General features: G+C 41.9%; 1 protein-coding gene and 1 pseudogene across 3 annotated transcripts in view; one reads left to right on the top strand and one right to left on the bottom strand.

Annotated features, from left to right (window-relative positions):
- Window positions 1–23,378, top strand: part of MAN1A1 (mannosidase alpha class 1A member 1) — a 208,136-nt gene that overhangs the window by 20,647 nt on the left and 164,111 nt on the right.
- Window positions 2,948–3,046, bottom strand: LOC127493335 (U6 spliceosomal RNA; annotated as a pseudogene).

Genomic DNA, 23,378 nt, shown 5'->3' on the forward strand with positions numbered 1-23,378 from the left:
ATAGACTTGTTTGACTTTTTTCTCTGCAGACAAGCTCCCTATGGGTCAGCCTCCAGGTTTACATGGCCAATGCGTTTAAGCACTGATTGAGTCCCTAGTAAGCATCCGAGAGGCTCCATTCCAAATTGCCAGAATGGCGACTCCGACCCAGCTTCAGTTAGGTATCTAATCAGCTATGGCCAGGGGGTGGAGTATTGATTTTTAGCACAATGTGGGTGTGGCATAGAGCCTCCTGAGTGACAGGGAAGAGCAGTTTGCCTGGCTGCACAGGAGCCTCCCAGTGTCTGCTGCATCCAGATATCTGCTTTGCTTCATTATCGTTATCAGACATTTCTCTGTTGCAGTGTTCGGTGTCAGAGGCAGATTTCCTGGACTTATACTATATATTCATTTCAGAACATTCTGCCTTCTTTGTTTTTTTCTATATTTTTTTTATTTTGATTTATTTGAAAGAAAAACAGAGAGGGATTTTCCAGCGACTAGTTCATTTCCCAAATGCTCACAGTAGCTAGGCCTGGGTCAAGTCAAAGCCAGGAGCCTGGAACTTCATTTAAGTCTTCCATGTAGGTTGCAGGGACCCAAATACTTGAGTCATCGTCTGGTGCCTCACAGGGTGTGCAGTAGCAGGAAGCTGGAGTCAGAAGCAGAGCGCAGGGGCCAGCGCCGTGGCTCGCTTTGTTAATCCTGCGCCTGCGGTGCCAGCATCCCATATGGGCGCCAGGTTCTAGTCTCTAGTCCCAGTTGCTCCTCTTCCAGTCCAGCTCTCTGCTGTGGCCCGGGAGGGCAGTGGAGGATGGCCCAGGTGCTTGGGCCCCTGCACCCGCATGGGAGACCAGGAGGAAGCACCTGGCTCCTGCCTTCGGATTGGCTCAGTGCCAGCCATGGCGGCCATTTGGGGAGTGAACCAACGGAAGGAAGACCTTTCTCTCTCTCTCTCTCTCTCTCTCTCTCACTGTCTGTAAACTCTACCTGTCAAATAAAGAAACAAAAAAAGAAGCAGAGCTCAGACTTGAACCCACGCAGTCCGATATGGGATGCAGGGGTCCCAGTCTGCATCTTAACTGCTACACAGAATACCTGCCCCCTAGTTCTGCGTTTTTGGAATGACATTTCACCAGCATTAGCATTGTGTTGTTCCATTAACTATGACGCAAGCATGCCTACGACATACTAGATTGTGAACCAAACTTACCTGCCCTGAGATGGTCAGCACTTAGTAACTACCATATTGCTATTTTATGCTGTGGGGGAGTTTAAACACTTTAATGGTGACCTTTCCCCCTCTGTTTCTCTCTCTCTCTTTCTCTCTCTTTTCAAACACTTTAATGGTGACCTGTCCTCTCTCTCTGACACACCCACAAACACACATACACACTCACACGTACACATGTGCTCGCACACACAGAAGGAATTGATTCCGAATCAATTAAAAAATTAAGTTGTACCATTCATCTTTTGAAATCCCACCTGTCCATCAAGACCTGATTTAAATCTTACCTGTTCCATAAATTCTTACTTGTTTTTACCTCTGCCAGCAGAAAATCATTTCTCCCCCTGTGTTTTTGTGGCTCGTTTTGTTTAAACCTCTATATTTATTACTCTCTTGCTGTTAAAGGCAGCACAGGTTTATAAAGGCAATGAGATGAAAGAGCTCACAGCTGTGTCACTTCTTAACAGTCCAACCCTGCATCCATCCATACACAGTGCCTTTGAGTCTCTGTCTCTCATCTGTGAAAGTTGATGACCGTGCCTGCGTTTCATGGCATCTGTTAGAAGCCTGTAAGTGGATGCTAAACAGTTTGCATGTTAGGAAATCAATGCAGATATGATTATTTAAGGAAATAGTTTAAGGGTTTGAAAGACCCGATTTTCTAAACTCCTACCTGCCTTTGCTAATTCATTATTTATCGGTGGCCAAATTTCCTGCTTGTCCTGAGCATGTTCTTTTGCTGCTGTAACAAATAGTCATAAACATCATGGCTTAAAACAGAATCAATTACTAATTCACAGTTCCATTCATCAGAGTTGCACTAGGCTTGTTTAGTTTCTCTGCATTGGGTCTCATATACCAAAAAGGAGATGTTGCCTGGCATGGGCTGTTAGCTGCAGTCCTCGGGAGAGAATCTGCTTAGAAGTTTGTTTGTGTTGTTGGCAGAATTCAGTTCCTTGCAACTGTAGGGTTGAGGTCACCATGTCCTGCTGGCTGTCAGCCAGGAGACTCTCAACTCCTCAAAGCCACCTGCATTTTTTGTTACAGTTGCCCCTCTCTATTTTCTGTGAGGGGGTCTTCAAAAAGTTCATGGAGGTGCTGGAGTTGTGGCATAGCAGGTAAAGCTGCAGCCTGCAAAGTCAACAACCCATATGTATGCACTGGTTCAAGTTCTGGCTGCTCCACTTCCAATCCAGCCCTCTGCTAATGCACCTAGAAAAGCAGCAGAGGATGGCCCAAGTGGATGGGTTCCCTCCACCCATGTGGGAGACCCAGAAGAAACTCCTTGCTTCAAACTTCAATCTGGCCTAGTCCTGGCTGTTGCAGCCATTTGGGGAGTGAACTCGTGGGTGGAAGATATCTCTCTCTTTCCCTATCTGTGTAACTCTGCCTTTCAAATAAACTTTTTTTTTAAAAAAAGTTCATGGGAATTGTATTATGAAAGAAAGATATATGAACTTCAAAATTTTTGCATCAAAATAAACTATCAATTCCATTTTCCACTGACTTTTTGAAGTACCCTTGTGTTCATTCATTCATTCAAATAAAATGCATATGTATTTTTTGCATGTATCATGTTTTTAAATACATTTCCATGTAGAATGACTAAATCCAACTAATTAACATATCAATTACCTCACCTTTTTTTTTTTTTTGGTAAGAGCACTTAAAATCAACTCTCAGCAACTTTCCAGGATAAAAATACATTTAAGTATATTCACCATGTTGTACAATCTTAAAAATATAGAATGTTTTATAAATTTGCTAGTCATTCTTGCACAGGCCCATGCTATTCTCTCTATGGTTCCACTGTTATAATACAGTAGCCATCCTCCCCCAACCTCTCTCCTGTCTGCATTTTCAGTTACTCATGATCAGTTACAGTGTGAAAACATGAATATTTGTCTTGGCTATTTCAAGAGACAGCCCACATTCATATAACCCTTAGTACAGTATACTGTTTTACTTGTTTTATTTTATTGTTGTTGTTAAGTGTTTACTATACCTGATTTATAAATTAAACCTTATCATAGGTACATATGTGTTGGAGAAAACATACTATATGTATGGCTTAGTGTGTTTAAGAGTTCACTCCTCTACTGATTCTTGGAACACATTCCCCACAGATCAAAAGGTACCATTGTATGTGCTCCAAAAGGAACATACTCCATCCATTTCCAAGCAAGCAATATCCCATCAAGTCCTAGTCACTTGAATCTCTGTGACTTTCCCTTCTGCTTCAATTCTTGTGCCCCAGCTGCAGAATGTTTTTTGCCTTTATGGGATCAGGTGATTAAAATGGGTCTACCTGCCTGGACAATGCAGACTAGTCTCTAATTTTAAGGTCACTTTAATCATTCTTAAGTAAGTTTACTTATATCTTCCAATGCCCTTTTGTATATAAAATAACATTCACAGGTTAAGAGATTAAAGCATTACTATAGTTTGAATGTGATTTGTCTCCACTTTCTCCATCTCAAGCAGGAGTTTAATTCCCAAAGTCTTTTGTCAATGGATTAAGGAGGTAGAAACCTAATCTGACTATGGGCTATGGTGTTTAGGTGGGAGCCTTTGGAAACTGGTGTGATTAGATTAGGGCATGAGGATGGGTGCCCATGATTGAATCCTGGTAGCATTAAGAGGAGGATAAAAGAGACCCCACGGATACAGACAGACGTGCCTGCTTCCTGACTCCTACCACATAATGCTGTGCGTTACCTTAAGACTATCAGCATGAAGGCCAGCATCAGATGAGGCCCCCAGGCACTGACCTCTAGAACCATGAGCCAGAATAAACCACTTTTCTTCATAAAGTTAGCCTGCCTCAGGTATTTCATGCAGTGATGAAAAATAACTAATACAAGCATAGACATTGGGTGTTGGAGGCCATTTGTTCCGCTTATCACTTGTGAATACGATGTGCATATAGAGTGTGGAACCCGAGCACAGTGCCTTACATACATAGAGATACTCAGCAGTCACTAGTGACTCATGTGCCTGTTGTTATGACTCATGCTCAGCAAACAAAAGATGTTACCCAAAAGGTGTTTTGAATCTCAAGTTACTGGTAGGAGTAAACCAAATCAAAAGAAAGTAGGTATACAGTAGTTCCTTTGTATAACCAGCTGTTACTATATGTAGTTACACAGGGAAGGAAACTGAAGATGATGTATTGATGTGTAAGGAGTATTAAAAAATAGGAAGAACATTGCATTCTTTCCTAAACTTTTGTTGAAGCCTTACTAATTGCCTTTGATAGAGTATTTTATTTTAATCCCATTATTGTTTCTGTTTTACAAATGAGTATCCTGCGTGCAACATATATATTTAAGATATCCAATGTTACAAGACTACTAAAATTCCTGAATGAGGGGCAGGCATTCCTTGTAGAGATTAAGTTGCTGCTTGGGATGTCTGCATTCCATTGTCAGAGTGCCTGGTTTGATTGCTACCTATTCTGTTCCTGATTCAGTTTCCTGCTAATACGCACCTTGGGAAGCAGCAGCTCAAGAACTTGGGTCTCTGCTACCCACCTAGGAGACCTGAATTAAAGCCCAGGTTCCTGACTTCAGCCTGGCTCAGCACTGGCTGTAATGAACATTTTGGGGAGAGAACAAGGAGATGGAAGATCTTTCTTCATCTCTTTCTCTCTCTCTTTCTCTACTTATCAAAAAATAAGTAAAAATAAATAAAAATTGAAAATCTTGAATGAAAAAATCTTGATTTGTGGTTATTCTTCCTGTATTTTAGCAGGTGTAGTGTAGAAATCAGGAGTACAAACTCTGGAGCCAGACTCTGCATTGATTCCTCTCTCTGCCACTTGTATGGCCAGTGACCCTCAGCAAGTTACTTAAACTCCCAAGTATCTTGGTTTCCTCATCTGTGAAATGGAGCCTAAAACAGGCCCTGCGTGATGGAGTTTTTATGCAGGATTGAATTGCAAGTCGTGTTATGTGTAAAATGCTTAGAATCTTGACTGATGCATAATGCTGTGTAAGTATTGGGATTGTTATCCTAATAGAACAGTTTGCTTCAATGCTTGGCTCTCAGAGCTGCTTTGTCTCCTGGGGTACACTTGACAATATCTGGGGACAGTAGCTGTCGCACCTAGGGGTGGGCTGCAGGCACTGAGTGTTTGGAGAATAGCGATGCTGCAGAGCATCCTGGAAAGCACAGGGCTGCCCCAACCCGACAGAAAGAATGGCCTACGCTAGTGTCCATAGCACGAGGGTTTCATCACTCTGTTTAAAAGGCTTCAGTAACAACTTCAGTTGCAAATAGCTTCTTCATGTGTCCTAACTGAGTTTTCACAGTGAGGATATTCATACCTGAGACCCCTGGGGCTGTGAAGTCTACAATTAAATGAAAAGTAGAAAATAAAAAATAATAAAAAAAATTTTCTAGTGTACTCCATATCTACTTTATTATTAAATGTAACATATGGCCAGCGCTGTGGCTCACTTGGCTAATCCTCCGCCCGCAGCGCCAGTACCATGGGTTCTAGTCCCGGTTGGGGCGCCAGGTTCAAGTCCCGGTTGCTCCTCTTCCAGTCCAGCTCTCTGCTGTGGCCCGGGAGGGCAGTAGAGGATGGCCCAAGTGCTTGAGTCCCTGCACCCGCATGGGAGACCGGGAGGAAGTACGGAGCTCCTGGCTTTGGATCGGCGCTGTGCCGGCCATTAGGGCCATTAGGGAAGTGAACCAATGGAAGGAAGACCTCTCTCTGTCTCTCTCTCACTGTCTATAACTCTCTGTCTCTCTTTCTGTCTAACTCTGCCTGGCAAAAAAAAAAAAAAGTAACACAAATATCACCGGAAAACAGTGTGCTTATCCTATGCAGTACACATTTAGGGGTAGGAAAAATCCTGTTCCTGTGGAAAGTTGAGTGAAATTTCTGATTTTCTTGATTTCCTAATTTTCCATTGAGCTTTGTTTTGAAGATCGTAAGAAAATAAATTACCTGAACTTGAAAACTTGCTATTACTATGTGTGTTGGGATACTGTAATGGTATAGACAGTCCTGTACTATAGTCTATGATTTGCAAGGCCCAAAACATTTTTGCCAGTTTCATTTTTATTTCTCAATATTATGTAAAGCATTTGCATTTCCTGTATTCACGTTCTCCCATCCCATGAGCATATCTAAAAGTGTTAAATGTTCTATGCTGTATTCCTTAACTACTTTTCCCACCATCACTTGCTCCTGTCACTTCTCCCTCAGTTTTACCTACTTGAGTCTCTCTCACTACCTGAGATCCCATTCATCCGTTCTTGTGTTCACACAATTTGTCCTTTTGGTAACTGGACAGTTAGTTACCAGCACCTGCGTTACCACAGAGCTGGTGAGCCCACCGTTCCTGGAGGGTAGGAAAGAACTGGGCACATTCCAATGCTTCCCACTCTGTTGTCTATTTAGAGAAATTGAGAACCACAAGAGAAAAACACAAAGGTAATTTGCAGTTGTACATCACTATGGATTGAACAGCTATGCCTGGCATGAATTAGCTACTCAAAATACTTGATTACGTGATACAGTTGCTGTGTATTGGTGATGCAAATAAGATTGTGGTCATATTATAATGGCAATACATTTGTCTTGTGGCATTTAGCAAATTATTGACTTACAAATGTTAGCAAAAGGAGCATGTTGTAGCAAGGGCGATACCTACTCAATCCTTTTTGGGTCATTATGTTACAACTTTGAATCTATGGGCGTAAAGGAAGCACCCTGACATCTCATTGAAAGGGAAGAAACAAAACATGTTGCACTCAAATCTATATGCCACATTTTCAAATCAGAGCTACTGCAAGTGTGGAAAAAAGCAGTTTACAACAGAATTGCTATTTTGTGATGTGATTTTTGTGTTAATCTTGACGAGTTTATTTTGGTGACACCCTCTAAAGTGGTGAAACAGTGATGACTGCTTCTTCACAGACTCTGTAATTCAGAGGGATCCGCTTTAAATGTAATTGGCATCTTTCGAGGGTTTGTTTCCTGCAATCTCGAGATACTAGAACCCTCCTATGTCAGTAGCCATCTTGCTGCAGACTTGGCTGTGTTTTGGAGCGGCATGCTGCACATCGAGCTTACTGCAGCTGAAAATGAGTCCCGACCTTCTTTCCATTGTGAAATGACTGCTACCCACAGCTTGTTCTGCCACTTTGTAATTCAGAACCTCATGCCAAAGACATTTTAGAAAAACTAATAGCTTTATCCATAAAATACGGGGAGTTGATGAAATTTCTCCATCAAAAATTAATTGATCTGAGGAAGGGGAACATTACCTAATTTCAGTAAAAATAATGGCATTTTATTAGATAGTCTGGGCCTGGGCTAATGGGCCCAAAGACTAGAGGTCATACTCAGAACATATTTCCTTTACAAGAGATGTTTGGTACCAGTAGTCCTCGGAGTAGAATTGAGATGTGAGTCTGGATTTCAGAGACTACCAGCGAGGGATATCATAATAGTCATGGATGTAAGATGAGTAGATCCTAGTACCTGAGGATTCAAATCAGGGAGAGGAAAAAAACAAAACAAAACAAAAAACTCAAAGTGGAACCAGAATTAGAGCACTAGGTGTCACTGAAAAGATTAGACTTACAGCTGTGCACTAGTGAGTCCCTTATGGACAAAAATTGAATGCAGGATAGACCTTGTAGCTGTAGGTGCTCAGAGGATGTTTGTGGAAGCAATAAATGGTTCAACCTGTCACCAAGGAACAGGGAATGGGATTTGGTCTGGAGAGTCCTGCACCCTGACAGGTTCTTCCCTGCTGCCCAATTGAATCTCTTCAAGAACTTGCTTTCTGCCTGGCTGACACAGGTGTGACCGCACATGGTGCAGTAGCCAGCACCTGCAGTACAGGAGCGTTTTCCTGAAATGTCTTCACCATTGCCCAGTGCAGACGCTGTAGGCCATGTGTTGGATCCATTACATTTTGGGACCTCACTTCCTTGTTGGAAACTACAGGTGAGTAGTTAGTTGCTGGGGTGAGGGTGGAGGCTGCTTACCAAGAGGGAACCAAAGAAGGAGGCAGGATGGATATCTCCCAGGTAAATTCTGATAGAGCATCCTGATAGAAGGCAAAATACTCTCCTGGTTTGATGGAGCATTTTAAACAAGGATATTTTAAATCAAGTTAGAAAGTCCTGAGCCAAGGACAGTTTTGATATTCAGTACTGGGAAGGTATTTTCTGTCAACAGCAGAAGGTCATACTTTTCCATTTGGAACAACAATCTTGTTTTCAGAAATGAAGGATATGGAATTCTAATGTTGTTCAAACAATGAAAAGAAAATGCGTGGTATTAAGAGAGTCAGTTTATATGGAAATTGATAGTGGAATATTACAAATATACAGTTCCATTTTAAATAAAATTTGGTGTAGTTATAATGAAACTTGGGGGAAGCTTTATATACATGTTTTAGGGTGAAAACTTTACACTTGAGAAAAAAGGAATTATAGCTTCGTTATGATCATCTGTAAAAGTAGATAAAATTACATTTCAAATAGTATTATTTTGCTAACCTTAGGTACAGTACTTAGTAAAAATGTTAATTTTAAAAATATTTTTAACCAAAGCTCTTTTCAAAAGCCAAAGCTGTTTAGTATAGTTAACAAAATGAGATGCAGTTATCTGGGTGAATCAGTTTTTACTAGCATTGTGAGCAAATTATTGGAGATGCTTTAATTAATACTTGAGGCTTTTATCCAAAAATGGTATGTCATCTTCTTTGATAGCAGTATTTACTTGAATAGTTTATTCCAGATAAAGCAAATATTTTACTTTTTCAAACATGTAGTCCTCAGAGTAGAATTGAGATCTGAGTCTGAATTTCAGAGACTCAGCGAGGGATACCAGGATAGTCGTGGGTGTAGGGGAAAACTACTTGAAGTATTCCATGATGTTGCTGTTTTCTAAGTAAATCCTGGAACTCGAATATTTACCTCTTCTGCTTGTGCCCTCCAACTTTACACATCATACAAAGCTTGATCAGAGGGCCTGCCTATAATTTCTAGTAAATCCTATTGATTATAATACAACTGTCGCCTGTCCAACTTTGAAAATAGTTAAAGTGGGGCCAGCGCTGTGGCAGCGCCGGCATCCCATATGGGTACCGGTCCGTGTCCCGGCTGCTCCATTTCCAATCCCACTCTCTGCTATGGCCAGGGAAAGCAGTGGAGGATGGCCTAAGTCCTTGGGCTCCTGCACCCTCATGGGAGACTGGCAAGAAGCTCCTGGCTCCTGGCTTCAGATCTGCGTGGCTCTGGCTGTTGTGGCCAGTTGGGAGCGAACAAGCGGATCGAAGACCTCTCTCTCTCTCTGCCTCTCCTCTCTTTGTGTAACTCTTTCAGATAAATAAATAAATCTTTAAAAAAAATAGTTGAAGCTATCAAACAATATAATGAAAAGACATATTGCAGGGAAAAAAGCTTCATATTTTCCCAAGTTGGGGGGGGTGGTATGGAGTTCAATTTTGAACAAATCACTCAAGTTTCATAAAAACAACCAAAAGATAGCTCTTAAATGTTAAAAACCTTAGTGGCTGTAGCCTATCTGTTAATAGTGAAATAACCTTTGAACTTTAAACAAAACCAGCTGACTCCTGCGAGGGTCTAGGTCCCAGCAGTTCCCCTGGCTTTTCACTCATGGATGGCAGCATGTCTGCACTGTGACAGCACGCCTCTGTGCGGCACACTTTGGTGCAAGGCAGAGGGCCAGGGAAAACATGGCCACCCACAGACCTTGGCATGTGTCTGTTGGTCACTTCTTGCTGTGCAGAGGCTGAGACAGCACACATTTGACTTTTATAGCTTCTATTCTGGGAAAAGCAAAGGGAAAAATAGATTTTTGGTGTGGGGCAAATCAATCTATAGTGTCTGGAATAGGTAGGATATTTTTCCATTTTTATTATTGTTTTTCGGCTTTGACTAGTCTTTTGAATAGTAAAATAATTTGATCTCTGCTGACAAACTTGACATTTTTTTCCTTCCTAAATTTATGGAGATCTTTGGCCGATTTTTCAGCCATAAAATCACTGTACAAAATTGGAAGTCGTTGTACTCAAAGCTAATACAAAGTAATGCAGTCTATTTTAACAGGTCGCTGAATCTGGCATATATTTAATGCTGGGCACTTGCCATCCTGCAGCCATAGAATGAATGATGATTATCTTTTTTACCATTTGAAAAAAAGTCAAGCTTTATCGAATTTTAAAGCTCTACTAGAATGGCTAGAGTAATGTATTTTCAGGTACAGGATATACCTGCTGTCATTTCTAGAATGTTTCAGATGATCATCAATCCATAAACAATCTGTTTTATAGTATGATAATGATACATACATATGGATATTAATGTTGCCTTAAATATAGTAATATATCTTATACAGTTCAAATAATTCTGTTATTTCCAGTAATAGTTTATTTTTTTAAGATTGATTGATTGATTGATTGATTTTGAAAGGCAGAGTTACAGAGAGGCAAAAGCAGAGAGAGAGGTCTTCCATGCGATGCTTCACTCCCCAGATGACTACAATGGCCAGAGCTATGCCATTCCAAAGCCAGGAACCAAGAGCTTCCTCCGGTTTCCTATGCAGGTGTAGGGACCCAAGGACTTGGGCCATCTTCTGCTGCTTTTCCAGGACACAGCAGAGAGCTGGATCAGAAGTGGAGTAGCCAGAATTCGAACCAGTGCCCAAATGGGATGCTGGCACTGCAGGCGGTGGCTTTACCTATTACACCAAAATGCTGGCCCCCAGTAATAGTTTTAGTAACATAGTAGAAGACTAATTGAAACTATAACAGAGGAGGCTTTTGAAAATAATCAGTATCTCTGATGTTGCCAATTTAGAATAATTTTTAGACTGCTACTGACATTTAAACTAGTATATTGATTAATATGTATTTTTTCACTAGCCACAAAATTAAATTATTAGGGTATTCTACTGGTGATGACCATGTCATCTGCAGTGAAACCAAAAATAAAGATTATGAGCTAACTACGTAATATACTCAAAGATGAACACATATCTTTGAAATAAAGGAATTTTAGTGGTTAAAGTTGCCATAAAGCACAGTTTTTTCCTAACACTAATAACTTTTTCCCACAGCATGCCAGAAGCAAGAGAGATTGTTGTTTTCAGCCCTTATTGTACCAGGGTATTTAATGTTTCTCCCTGTGTCTGTACACTTTTCAGAAGAAAGATTGGAAGCTGGTTTTACATGTCATATTTCTGAAAGCTTCACCTTAAAAGTTAAATTTTCTCAGAATAATTAAATAGGAGATGGAAACTCTAGCAGATGCATACTAACAGCACATTAGTAGCAGTTTATTTAGAAGTCTATTTGGCAGGCAAGTTTCTCTCAGATTTCTTGGGTCATGTGTTCGACTCAGGACAATGTACAAGACAATATATCTTAGGTTTCAGAGTTGGCCTGGATTCAGAGCCAGCCACCACTTGTCACAGGTCTGACCTTAGAAAATGTACTTAACATTTTGATTTGCTCATCTGTGCAGTGTGACTCTCAATGGCGAGATGACTTTGTTGCTTTGAGGGACTGAGAAAATATGCAAATACTTTACATACTTTCCAACATAGAACTGTTAATAAATATTGGCTATTTCTATTATAAAGATAAAAAAAGTACCTTTTTGGAACATGCCATTTATGGACTTTCTTAAAAAAGGATTTTTATTTATTTGTTTGAGAGGTAGAGTTACAGAGAGAGGGCAAGACAAAGAGAAAGATCTTCCATCCACTAGTTTACTCCCCAGATGGCTGCAATGGCTGGAGCTGTGCATATCTGAAGCCAGGAGCCAGGAGCTTCTTCCAGGTCTCCCACGTGGGTGTAGGGGCCATCTTCTACTGCTTTCCCAGGCCATAACAGAGAGCTGGATTGGAAGAGGAGCAGCTGGGACATGAACCGGCACCCATATAGGATGCCGGCATAGCAGGCAGAGGCTTAGCTGACTACATCACACATCAGCCCCCAATTATGGACTTTAAGTCTTATGAAATGACTAGTTGCTACTCAAATATTATACTTAGGAACCAACATTTTTGGTAGTAAAACACAAATATTACATTTCATAAGCAATTTTTGAAATATCTCTTTTTACTCATTTTTATTGCTATGCCCAGATAATAATTTTAAAAAATTTATTTGCAATATACAAAAGTATTGCTTGCAGAGTCTCATAAGATGATTATGAACTCTAGGATGACAATGGATGTTCCACTTATTAATAATGGATTATTTTGAGTAATCATTTTTTCCTGTAATATGTAAAATCTTATACCTAGTCTATTTAATTTAAAGTTTATCCTTCATAACACTTCAGTTAAAAGAGTAGTAATTTCAGGTTTTAATTTGTAAAAAGAAACACTTTGGTTGGTATTGCGGCACGGCAGATTATCTCTCTGCTTGGAGCGCTTGTATCCCATATCGAAGTGCCTGCAATCAAGTCCCATTTCCAGTCCAGCTTTCTGCTCATGCACATCCTGGGAAGTAGCAGATGCTGGATCAGATACTGAGGTCTCTGCCATCCAGGGGAGACCCAGATGGAGCTCCTGGCTTGCATCTGGCCCAGTCGTGGCTGTTTCTCCATTTGGAAAGTGAACCAAAGGATGGAAGATGGTACTCTATCTGTCTATCTCCCTCTATTGCTCTACCTTTTGAATAAATAAAAATAAATCCAATAAATTTAAACAACAAAAAAACCATACTGTGCCCTACAGTTACAGGTCTATTGATAATAGTGTTATTCATAATTGCTAAAACTTGGAAATAACCAAGATGTCCTTCAGTAGGTAAATGAATAAGCCATGCCAAATCCAGACAATGAAATATTATTAAGTACTAAGAAATGAACCATCAAGCCATGAAAAGACTGGAAGGAAACTTAAATGCACATTTCTGTGTGAAATAAGCCATTCTGAAAAGGCCACATGCTGTGTGATACTGACTGCACTTATGTGGTAATCTGTGCAGGGTCACACTGTGGAGACAGTAATCAGATCGAGATTGAAGAGAGACAGGGATGAACAGGCACAGCAGAGGATTTTTGGAGCAGTTAAAAAATATGTGCTCTGTGTATGTATAGTGGTGGATTTGTGTCATTGTACATTTGTCAAAACCTGTAAAATATACCACTCTGAGAGTGACCTTTGGTGCAGGCGGGGACTTTAGGTGATAATGATACGTCAATATAGGTTTATCAGTTTGGTGTATGATGTTGATGGTGGAGAGGTTGTACATTTGTGGGTAATACATGGGAACTCTGTACTTTCTTCCCAGTGTTGCTGTAAATCTAAAACTACTCTAAAAAAATCTGTTTTAGGACACGCACACACACTACAGACTTACATGCTTATACCCTGCAAGTTTACTCTTGAATAACTAAAGAACAGAGCTTGACTGCTAAGGTTGATCTGCTTGACAGTTTAAAAAGTGAAATACCTCTAACTTTTGCTCATTTTTATATAATTCAAGCTAATTCTAATTCATTGATTATTAAAGATGTTTTCATAATTAGTGACTTTACTAGTTATAAGTCATTAATCCTAATAACTTCCTAGGTTTGCACAGCTAAAAAAAAATCTAAAAAACAGTTTAGTTGTTTTGAACATGACAAATCCATAAACAAATTCCTTACAGGATACTTCAATTAAAAAAATTATTGTGTCTCTACTAGAAAAAGAGAGATGGAGACAAACGGTTTTTCATTAGTTTGTGTGTTATGTTTTTTAATAAGAAGTATAGTATGTGGCACTTTTTAAAGAATAAAGGAAATAGCTTTGTATGAGTACTCTTAATCTTTCAGGTAAAAGATGCTCTTGCACTAGTGAATTATCTAAAGAAACTAAAGGGCAATGATGCTGTGTTTGCAGTAATAATATTTGTTTGTCAGTTTGTTCTGGCTTAACTTTCAGGTTCAGTGTAGTAAATTATGTTTCTTAAATATTTGAGAGCCAGGGCGAAACAGATCTGCTGTAGACTTTTTTTAAAATACATTCACTCCTATAACCTCCATATTTTCAGGTTTCCTGCAACTGTTGACCCTTTTATGGTAATTGTTTTAAACTGTGTGAAATAGTATGAAAATCATTGATGTTCATTATTTGCTTTGCTTGAGCTCAGATCAAAATGTTTGAAGAAAGAAACTTTATTTTTGCAACTTAAGTACAGTTTTTATGCTTGAGATATTTCAATATGTTATGTATATTGGAACCGCAGCTTAATGCCTCCTGCTTTTTTAGCAGTGTATGGTGAGCACATGAAAGAGAGGGTGTGTATGTGTAAATTTTTGAATATAAATATATAACTGTCTTCACTCCATGTTGCTAAGTGATAATTCACATGTGTGGTTATACTAATAATAGTGGGCCTTGTATGTCTTTTGACCTTTCATGATAATAAATATGTACTGCTGGCATGTAAAAAAAAAAAAAAAAAAAAAAAAAAAAAAAAAGGCCGGCGCCGTGGCTCAATAGGCTAATCCTCCACCTTGCGGCGCCGGCACACCGGGTTCTAGTCCCGGTTGGGGCGCCGGATTCTGTCCCGGTTGCCCCTCTTCCAGGCCAGCTCTCTGCTATGGCCAGGGAGTGCAGTGGAGGATGGCCCAGGTGCTTGGGCCCTGCACCCCATGGGAGACCAGGAAAAGCACCTGGCTCCTGGCTCCTGCCATCGGATCAGCGCGGTGCGCCGGCTGCAGCGGCGGCCATTGGAGGGTGAACCAACGGCAAAGGAAGCTGTAGGATGCATTTGAAGCTGTAGGATGCATACATGAGTTAAAAGAATGATTTTTTAAAAATTACAAATATTAAAACTCTTTTGAGATAACAAACTATATGAAAATGGTATTAGTTAAAAAATCATGTTTTAGATCTCCTTGTAATATGAAGGGAGCATCATGATATTCCATCAAAGGATACTATTTCCTCTTGATTGCAAAAAAATAAAAACCTGTAGTAGTTAATATGTCCCAGGTCTTGGCTTGGATACCAGGTAGGCGAGATCAGCTAACATCACAGTCCTTCAAGGAACCACTTGCTGGTTACACATTGATCCCAGAGGTCTTGGCTGGACTAATGTAATTAATGCAATTTTAGTGTTAATTAAAAGCCAACCAGATAAACGGACCAAAAGCTTTTAGGTCAAACCTTTGAACTCAAGTGTCAACTTCTGCATAAAGAGCCTGTTGTCATTTACAGAGAGAGAGAGAGAGAGAGAGAGAGAGAGAGAGAGAGAGAGTTTTGATAAGGAAATAACTGCCAGTGGTAAAGCGTCCCGAAGCGAAATTACTCCATGTAAAGAAAATGTCCTTGGCTGGCGCTGCGGCTCACTAGGCTAATCCTCCGCCTGCGGCGCCGGCACACCGGGTTCTAGTCCCAGTTGGGGTGCCGGATGCTGTCCTGGTTGCTCCTCTTCCAGTCCAGCTCTCTGCTGTGGCCCAGGAAGGCAGTGGAGGATGGCCCAAGTGCTTGGGCCCTGCACCCGCATGGGAGACCAGGAGGAAGCACCTGGCTCCTGCCTTTGGATCGGCCGCAGCGTGCCGGCTGTGGTGGCCATTTGAGGGGTGAACCAAGGGAAAAGAAAGACCTTTCTCTCTGTCTCTCTCTCTCTCACACTAACTCTGCCTGTCAAAAAAAAAAAAAAAAAAAAAAAAGAAAGAAAGAAAATGTCCTTAGCAATACAGCTGCACTCCAAAGAAATGCTCTAGATACCCACACATAAACACGCCTTTTCTATCCTTTAACTTTTGAGATGCTAAGCTTGTATCTCTTAGAATATTGTAAAGAAATGTAGTTACATATTAGTCAACTAACAATTTTCTCTTTTTGTTTTACTATGTGTTGTTTTTGTTTCTTGCTCCCTGCCCTCTTCCTTTTTGTAGCAGCACAGAAGTGTTGTAAAATAATTTCAGAATTTGGTCACAGAGAAAGAGAGCCATTAAATGTTCATGATCCTTTTTTTCTTTTTTTCTTTTTTTTTTCCAGCTAGAACTAGAAACCCTGGCTTTTTCTTAGGAGAATGAAAAACTTCTTAGAAACAGGACGATCTGCCCTTTACAAGTAGTGATTACTAGAATTCACGTTTTTTTAAGCTGGCTTTATCAGGCATTCTGACTCTTGTTACAAAGAAATTGCTGTTACTAGCCACTCTTTCATTTCACTGGGAAATAAATGCCCAGCAATGCATTAGGTCTCAAGCAATAGCATTATATAATTACTCTTTCTTTATATGTCTCCTTCTGTCTTCCAAAATGTTTATGAAAATTGGCAGATGGGGAATTTAGGACATCTGAACCTAAAGAGAATTTACACACACCTGTATATATGCTCAGTGCTTAAGAGGCAGCTTTGAGTACTAGGTCACAAATGAATTGCACACACATCAGTGAGGAACAAGAAGAGGTAGAGTTGTGGAGAATCAGGAGAGAAAAACTGGTCAACATGAGCTGCACTGGTAGTGGGCTGATCCTTGGAGAATGGTGTCAGTGTAGCCAACAGCTGTAGGAAGGGAAGGGACACGTGGTTTTCCATTACTCTAGGCCACCCAGGTCAGCATAGAGCAGAGCAGTTGCGTGTGCCCAAGGTGCATACTGGGCCAGGTGGAGAACATTTGGGTGTAGATCTGCAGGAGAACTGAGGTGGAGGAGAAGGAAGCTTGTGAGAGCTGAAGTCTGCAAGAAGAGGCATTGCTGTGGTTTCCCTTGTCAGCTCACAAGCCCAGTCTGGCACATATTATTTTAAAATAAAATAATAATAAAAAATAATAAAATAAAAAAATCTTTAATTTACTCATTTCCACTTGATTTTAACAGCAAAGAGACATAGAAGGAGTTTCTATATACTGGCTCAGTCCCCAAATACCTACAACAGCCAAGGCTGGGCCAGGATAAAGCCAAGAATCCAGGTCTCCCGCAGGTGTGGCAGGAAAACATGTACTTGAGCCATCATCTGCAGTCTCCCAGGGTTGCATTGGCAGAAAGTTGGATCAAGGCAGAGCAGGAACTTGAATCCAGGCCTCTGTTATGCGATGCAGGTGTTCCAGACAGTATCCTACTGCGTTCAAGGCCATTGCCAGTGTTCATGTTATTTTGGTGCAGTGTCTGACCATAGTTCATCAGACTCCAGAGAGAGCTGCACTCTGTGCGTAGAGCAGCAGGAAAACTCAGAGGTTGCAGCTATTTGTCTTGAGGTTTGAAAGTAGCAAAAAAGTTAAGGTTGGGGCTGGTGCTGTGGTGTAGCAGGTAAAGCTGCCACCTGCAGTGCCAGCATCCCATATGGGCACCTGTTCGAGTCTCGGCTGCCTCACTTCTGATCCAGCTCTCTGCTGTGGCCTGGGAAAGCAGTGGAAGATGGCCCAAGTCCTTGGCCCCTTCATCCGCGTGGGAGACCTGGAGGAAGCTCCTGGCTCCTGGCTTTGGAGCGACACAGCTCTGGCTGTTGTGGCCATTTGGGGAGAGAACCAGCAAATGGAAGTCCTCTCTCTCTGCCTCTCCTCTCTGTGTAACTCTGGCTTTCAAGTAAAATAAATAAATCTTAAAAAAAAAAAAAAGTTAGGGTTGTTTTCAGTGGTCTGCTGGAGAGAATCAGAAATGGGAGTTCTCAGCCTTGTTTTGCCTCTCTGCTAAACTGGGTCTCAGCTTTCTCCTCTATAAAATGGGAACAGTGACATCCCAGAGGGGTGTTGTGAAAATTTGTACGAAGTTCCCCTCATAAGCACAGTAGGAGTCTAACAAATCAATTCACTTCTTCCTTTTCAGCCTTCAGCTTTACAACCCACACTGATGCCAGCCTCCTACAGTTTCATTTGTAGGACATGGAATTAGAATTCTTAATGTTTTCTAAAATGTGACACTGCTACTCATCCAGTGAAAAGAAAATGGAGGATTTCATGCAGAAGCTTTATGTATCTCAGGTATTAAGGACTTTGCTAGTTTGTGACAAAGAGACAGAACCTCCAGCGGGGCCTGAGCCGACCAGGGCACCGGCACTGAAGGGCAGACTCCACCGAAGTGGGCCGGTTGCTGCTTGCTGAGCAGTGGGAACAGACCCATAGCAGAGTGGCTAGTCCTAGACACGTGCCTGCAAACTGGAGCCTGCAGTGCTAACTGCTGGGCTGAGGCTCACTCTGGCTCACAGACGTTTTTTCCTTTAGCTAGCGTTTTATTTTTTCTTAAAATTTTATTTATTTTATTTGAGAGGTAGAGTTACAGACAGTGAGAGGAGAGACAGAAAGGTCTTCCTTCCATTGGTTCACTCCCCAAATGGCTGCAATCTGAAACAAGGAGCCAGGTACTTCTTCCAGGTCTCCCATATGGGTGCAGGGTCCCAAAGACTTGGGCCATCTTCTACTGATTTCCCTGGCCTTATAGAGAGCTGGATTGGAAGTAGAGCAGCTGGGACTAGAACCAGCACCCACATTGGATGCCAGTGCTGCAGGTGAAGGATTAACTTGTGCCAAGGTGCCAGCCCCAGCATTATATTTTTTCTAAATGACTTTAGTTAGGGCCCTCTGTCTTTTGGTCACATTCCCCAACATTCCAGTTGTCCTAGATCTGGCCATTCTAATTCAGTCTGGTCCTTCAGTTTTCTGTCCCTCTTCTTCAGAGCCCAAGGCAGAGCAGGGGTGCCAGCCAGAGAGCTGGCAGTGGAGACAGAACCAAGGATTGACTGTGTCCTCTCTATATGCGAAGGTTGCTAGATGAAATATAGCACTCTCAGTTAAATTGAATTTCAGATAAACAACAAATACTTTTTTTAGTGTAAGTATGCCCCATGCAATCAATCATTCTATTTCTTCAATCTGGCAACCCTACTGTATTCCTATTTATAATTCTTGTCCTGGCATCAGTAGGTACTCAATAAGCAGAATTGTCATTGTAACACTGGAAAAGAGATCTTGGAACTAGAACACCTTAGCAGGCTTAGTAGGGAAAGGAAGAAGGACTCATATTTTAGCATTTGAAAGGGGTAAGTTGAGCAAAAAGTAGGAATGTATGTTTTAATTTGATAGGGGGAATATCAGAAACTGTCGTGGCTGGGGAGGTTATTTTTTCCTCCATGTGAGCAGTGACAGCTAGAAGGTGACTGGAGATAGGGCCTTGCTCTGTGAAGAGGCCTGTTAGGGTGAGGAACACTCCCAAGACTGATACCCCTCAAGTGAGGGAGTGCTCAGCATTTGGCAGTGGTAATTGGGACAGAATCCAGGCTTGCAGTCTCTGAATGTGGAGGCACATCAGGCTCTGTGTTCTGTCACCTCCCGGTGACATTGTCCTCTTTTCCTTCCAATCCAGTAATCCACCTCTCCGTGAATTGCCCTGTACACCTCGAGTTTCCTTAGAACCCCACTTTCTTTCAGGCTGTTCTTCTTTGTCTGTGTGACACCTGAAGCTAGGTGGATCTGAGGAAGGCGGGGTGTGTGGGTACAGGTCAGCCACACTCACCGAATGTCCTCCACCAGTCTGCTGCCTTATCACTTTTGATCATCTGACCATGTTGTCAGAGAGATAAATGTTAATATTTATTTTTTAAAAAATAGGCATTACTTTTAGAGCAGTTTTAAGTTCACAGGAAAATTGAGCGGCAAATATACAGAGTTCCCACATACCCCCATACTCCTGTAGGCATAACTTCTCCCATTATCAACATCCCACACCACAGTATGTGCACTTGTTACAATTGGTAATTCCATTTATTTATTTATTTATTTAGACAGGCAGAGTGAACAGTGAGAGAGAGAGACAGAGAGAAAGGTCTTCCTTTGCCGTTGGTTCACCCTCCAGTGGCTGCCGCGGCCGGCGCACCGCGCTGATCCGATGGCAGGAGCCAGGTGCTTCTCCTGGTCTCCCATGGGGTGCAGGGCCCAAGCACTTGGGCCATCCTCCACTGCACTCCCTGGCGACAGCAGAGGGCTGGCCTGGAAGAGGGGCAACCGGGACAGAATCTGGTGCCCCGACCGGGACTAGAACCCGGTGTGCCGGCGCCGCAAGGCGGAGGATTAGCCTATTGAGCCATGGCGCCGGCCAGTTCCTTTTATTTTATTTTATTTTATTTTATTTTATTTTATTTTATTTTATTTCATATTTGTTATTTATTTGAAAAAGAGAGAGAGAGAGAGTCCCATCCATCTTCCACCCATTGGGTTACTCCCCAAATAGCTGCAAAGGCAGAACTCAGCCACACCAAAGCCAGGAGCCTGGAACGCCATCCAGGTCTCCACTGTGGGTGGCAGGAGCCCACATACATGAACCAACTTTCACTGTTTTCCCAGGCGCATTAGCAGGGAGCTAGATCAGAAGTGGAGCTAGGTGGACTCAACCAGAACTCATATGGGATGCGGCTTCTCCCTCTGTGCCAGGACACCAACCCCATTCAGTTACTTTTTTTTAAGGATGAGAAAACCAAGAGTTTGAGTATCAAGCCTTTAGGCAGCACAGCTTCTGTTCACCTACTGCAGCCTGCCCTACCCTGTCCTCAGCTAGCTCCCACATTGTCTGCACTTCTCTGCTCATCTGTGGCTCCATCCCCATGGGAAAAGACAGGCGCTTCATAACGTTAGATGTGCAGAGCAAAGGTGGCTATGTTGCTCTCTCTTCTTCAGCTTTCTAGGAGTTCTTTTCCAATAGCTGACTGAGGGTTTCGAGAAGCTGTGAATTAATTCTTGCAAATTACTTTATATCTTGTTCTTCCTCCTATTTCCAGTTCCACCAAAGACTGAAACAAAGTGGATACTGTGACTCTAAAAATATTTTGTGTTGACATTTTATTTAAAAGCTCTAGAAATTCCTTTTACCTGGCAGTCAAGTGCTTTGGTGGACACTACTATCAGAAGAGCCATGGCACATTCTTGTTAGCTCTATGGACCAGTTTGTTAGATTGATCTTCCACCGTGGACCTCTCCTAAACCAGACCCACCCACCCCCATCCTCCAGAATTGGGGGGAGGGGAGGTTGAGTATCACTACGCTGCAGAGCCTCTTCCCTATAGTTCCAAAGAGCAAACTTTTATCAGTTAGCCAGATAGCCTCTGTCTGTTGGCCTTGGCATTGCTTATTTCCCCACTGTAGGCTAAGGCCTATTAACAGAAAACTGACACCAAACAAATGTTTAATCATGTAATTGCTTTTGAAATTGCCCAACCTACCTTCTTTTTGGCCATTTAGAACCTGCCTGCTTTACACTGTCTGCAAAATCGTACCCAACACCTATTGGTCATTGATGAGATAAAATCTTGTGGTTTGAAGACCCTAAGCTGCTATTGCTGACCCAGAGACTCTCCACCGGGCTGCTGATGGACATCACATAGTCCTAGGCCAGAGACCCAAGCCCTCCCTCTAATGCCGTCTCTGGGAGCTCCCTCTCCTCCTTCCTTCTGGGTTGACCCTCTTACCCTGCCCTAAGTCTCTGCTCTTATGCCATGAGAGGTTTCTGTCTCATGCAACCCCATGCCAACAGCACCCAGTAAAGCCTGTAGTGTGTGACTGCCTCGTGTGGCCAGATGTTCTTCTACATCAGCTGCCAATCCCTCAGACATGCCTCTGACACAAGTCTGTGGGGGCACAGTGACGATTTCCTGAAAACCACCCTGAACCTCTCTTGAACCAGGCGCATGCACTCATATCTTAGTGGGGACTGTAGTTTTTCTGCACTGGAGAGTTTCTTCAGAACTCAAGAGTCCAAACCCTTCCTGCTCTTCAGCCTCTCTCCCTCCACCTTTTCCATGGCAAATAGTTGTGTGTATTTTTAAAATGCAGATATTTGTAAGGATTTTCCTGGTTTTGTATAACTGTCTCTCATCCTTCCTGCTGTGTGTGTGTGTGTGTGTGTGTGTGTTTGTATAAAACTAGGAAAATAATTATGAAGCTCCTTCATAAATCAAAACATACTTATGACTTTTAGAAAAAATACGCTTCAGGCCTTAAGCGTATTGAATACTTACTGTGTGCCAAGCAATGTGTTAAATAATTTGTTTGCATTATCTTATTTAATCGTCACCACAGACAATGAGACTGGTGCTTTTACTTATTCACATTTTATGCCTGCAGAAAGTGGGCTCAGGGAGATGAATTGCATCACTTAGAGTCACATCTGTGTTGGCAGAGCGTGCGTATGAACCCAGTTTGTCAGAGGCCTACACCTGTGACCTGCTCTTATGCATCACTCCTAGTAGATGAGAAGGCTTTCTGCAAGGACTCTCGGGGAGCAGGCAAACAGGCATCAGGCAAAGAGCCACTCCTCACAGAGGAGATGAAGATAATCCATCAACATTCAGGCATCAACAGCTCTGTTTGTAGTTCTATAGCTGTTCTACAGCCATAACATAATCCACTGGTGCACCTTGCAAATGACGGAGCACCTAATTCCAGCTGCTCTCAGCCGTTTACTCTTCTTCCTTGCCTTCTGTTTCCCTCGTGGTTTCAATTGCCTCATGACTCCTTTTAATGCTTTTTTTCTTTGTGTATTTTTACTTCTCTGCGTCTACAGCACTTTCTGGCCTCCAATTCTCGGTGGATGTCTCCTAGGCAGAGTAACGTTTGAGTTGGCCCAACCTCATCCATGAATGAGGGCCACACCCTGGAGTGCCTCACCTAGGATGTTCATGGCCACCCCTAGGCTATGTGCTTTTGGGCCAGGCACCAGACTCTGGATCATTCAGCAAGGGCCAAGGTCACATTATGAATTCTGGAAATATTGTGTAAGACACCCCAGAAGGGAGCTATAAATGGGAATTGAACTTGAATAGGCTTCTTTGAAGGGGGTAGTAAAAGCCCAAAGCCTTTGTAAGACCTGTTAAAAATGGTGAAATTTTCTAAAAGATTTTTGATGTGTTTGTTATGAAAAATTTTAGATCCTATGATTAAAGCTTCAGCTAATGAAATGTTTGCTAAGGTTAGTTTATAGCGACAAAAATGCATACCCTGGGAAATTCAAGCATACTTCACCCCCCCACACCCCACTGTCCTTGATTGGGTCGCAACATAAAGTTTAAGACAAATTGTTAGGTACAATAAAAAGTTGTGTGCAAACTTTAATTAATTCTTATTGTTTTCCTATATTTATAAGCTTTTATTGACTGTGTAAGAAGAGAGAGTGTTAAACTTCCATACCTTATCTGTTTGATTATAGGCAAGATAGAGTCTGTTTGCCTCATTTCTAG

Source organism: Oryctolagus cuniculus, chromosome 5, assembly GCF_051225735.1.
Source record: "Oryctolagus cuniculus isolate XC-2025 breed Fujian yellow rabbit chromosome 5, ASM5122573v1, whole genome shotgun sequence".
Taxonomy (NCBI): domain Eukaryota; kingdom Metazoa; phylum Chordata; class Mammalia; order Lagomorpha; family Leporidae; genus Oryctolagus; species Oryctolagus cuniculus.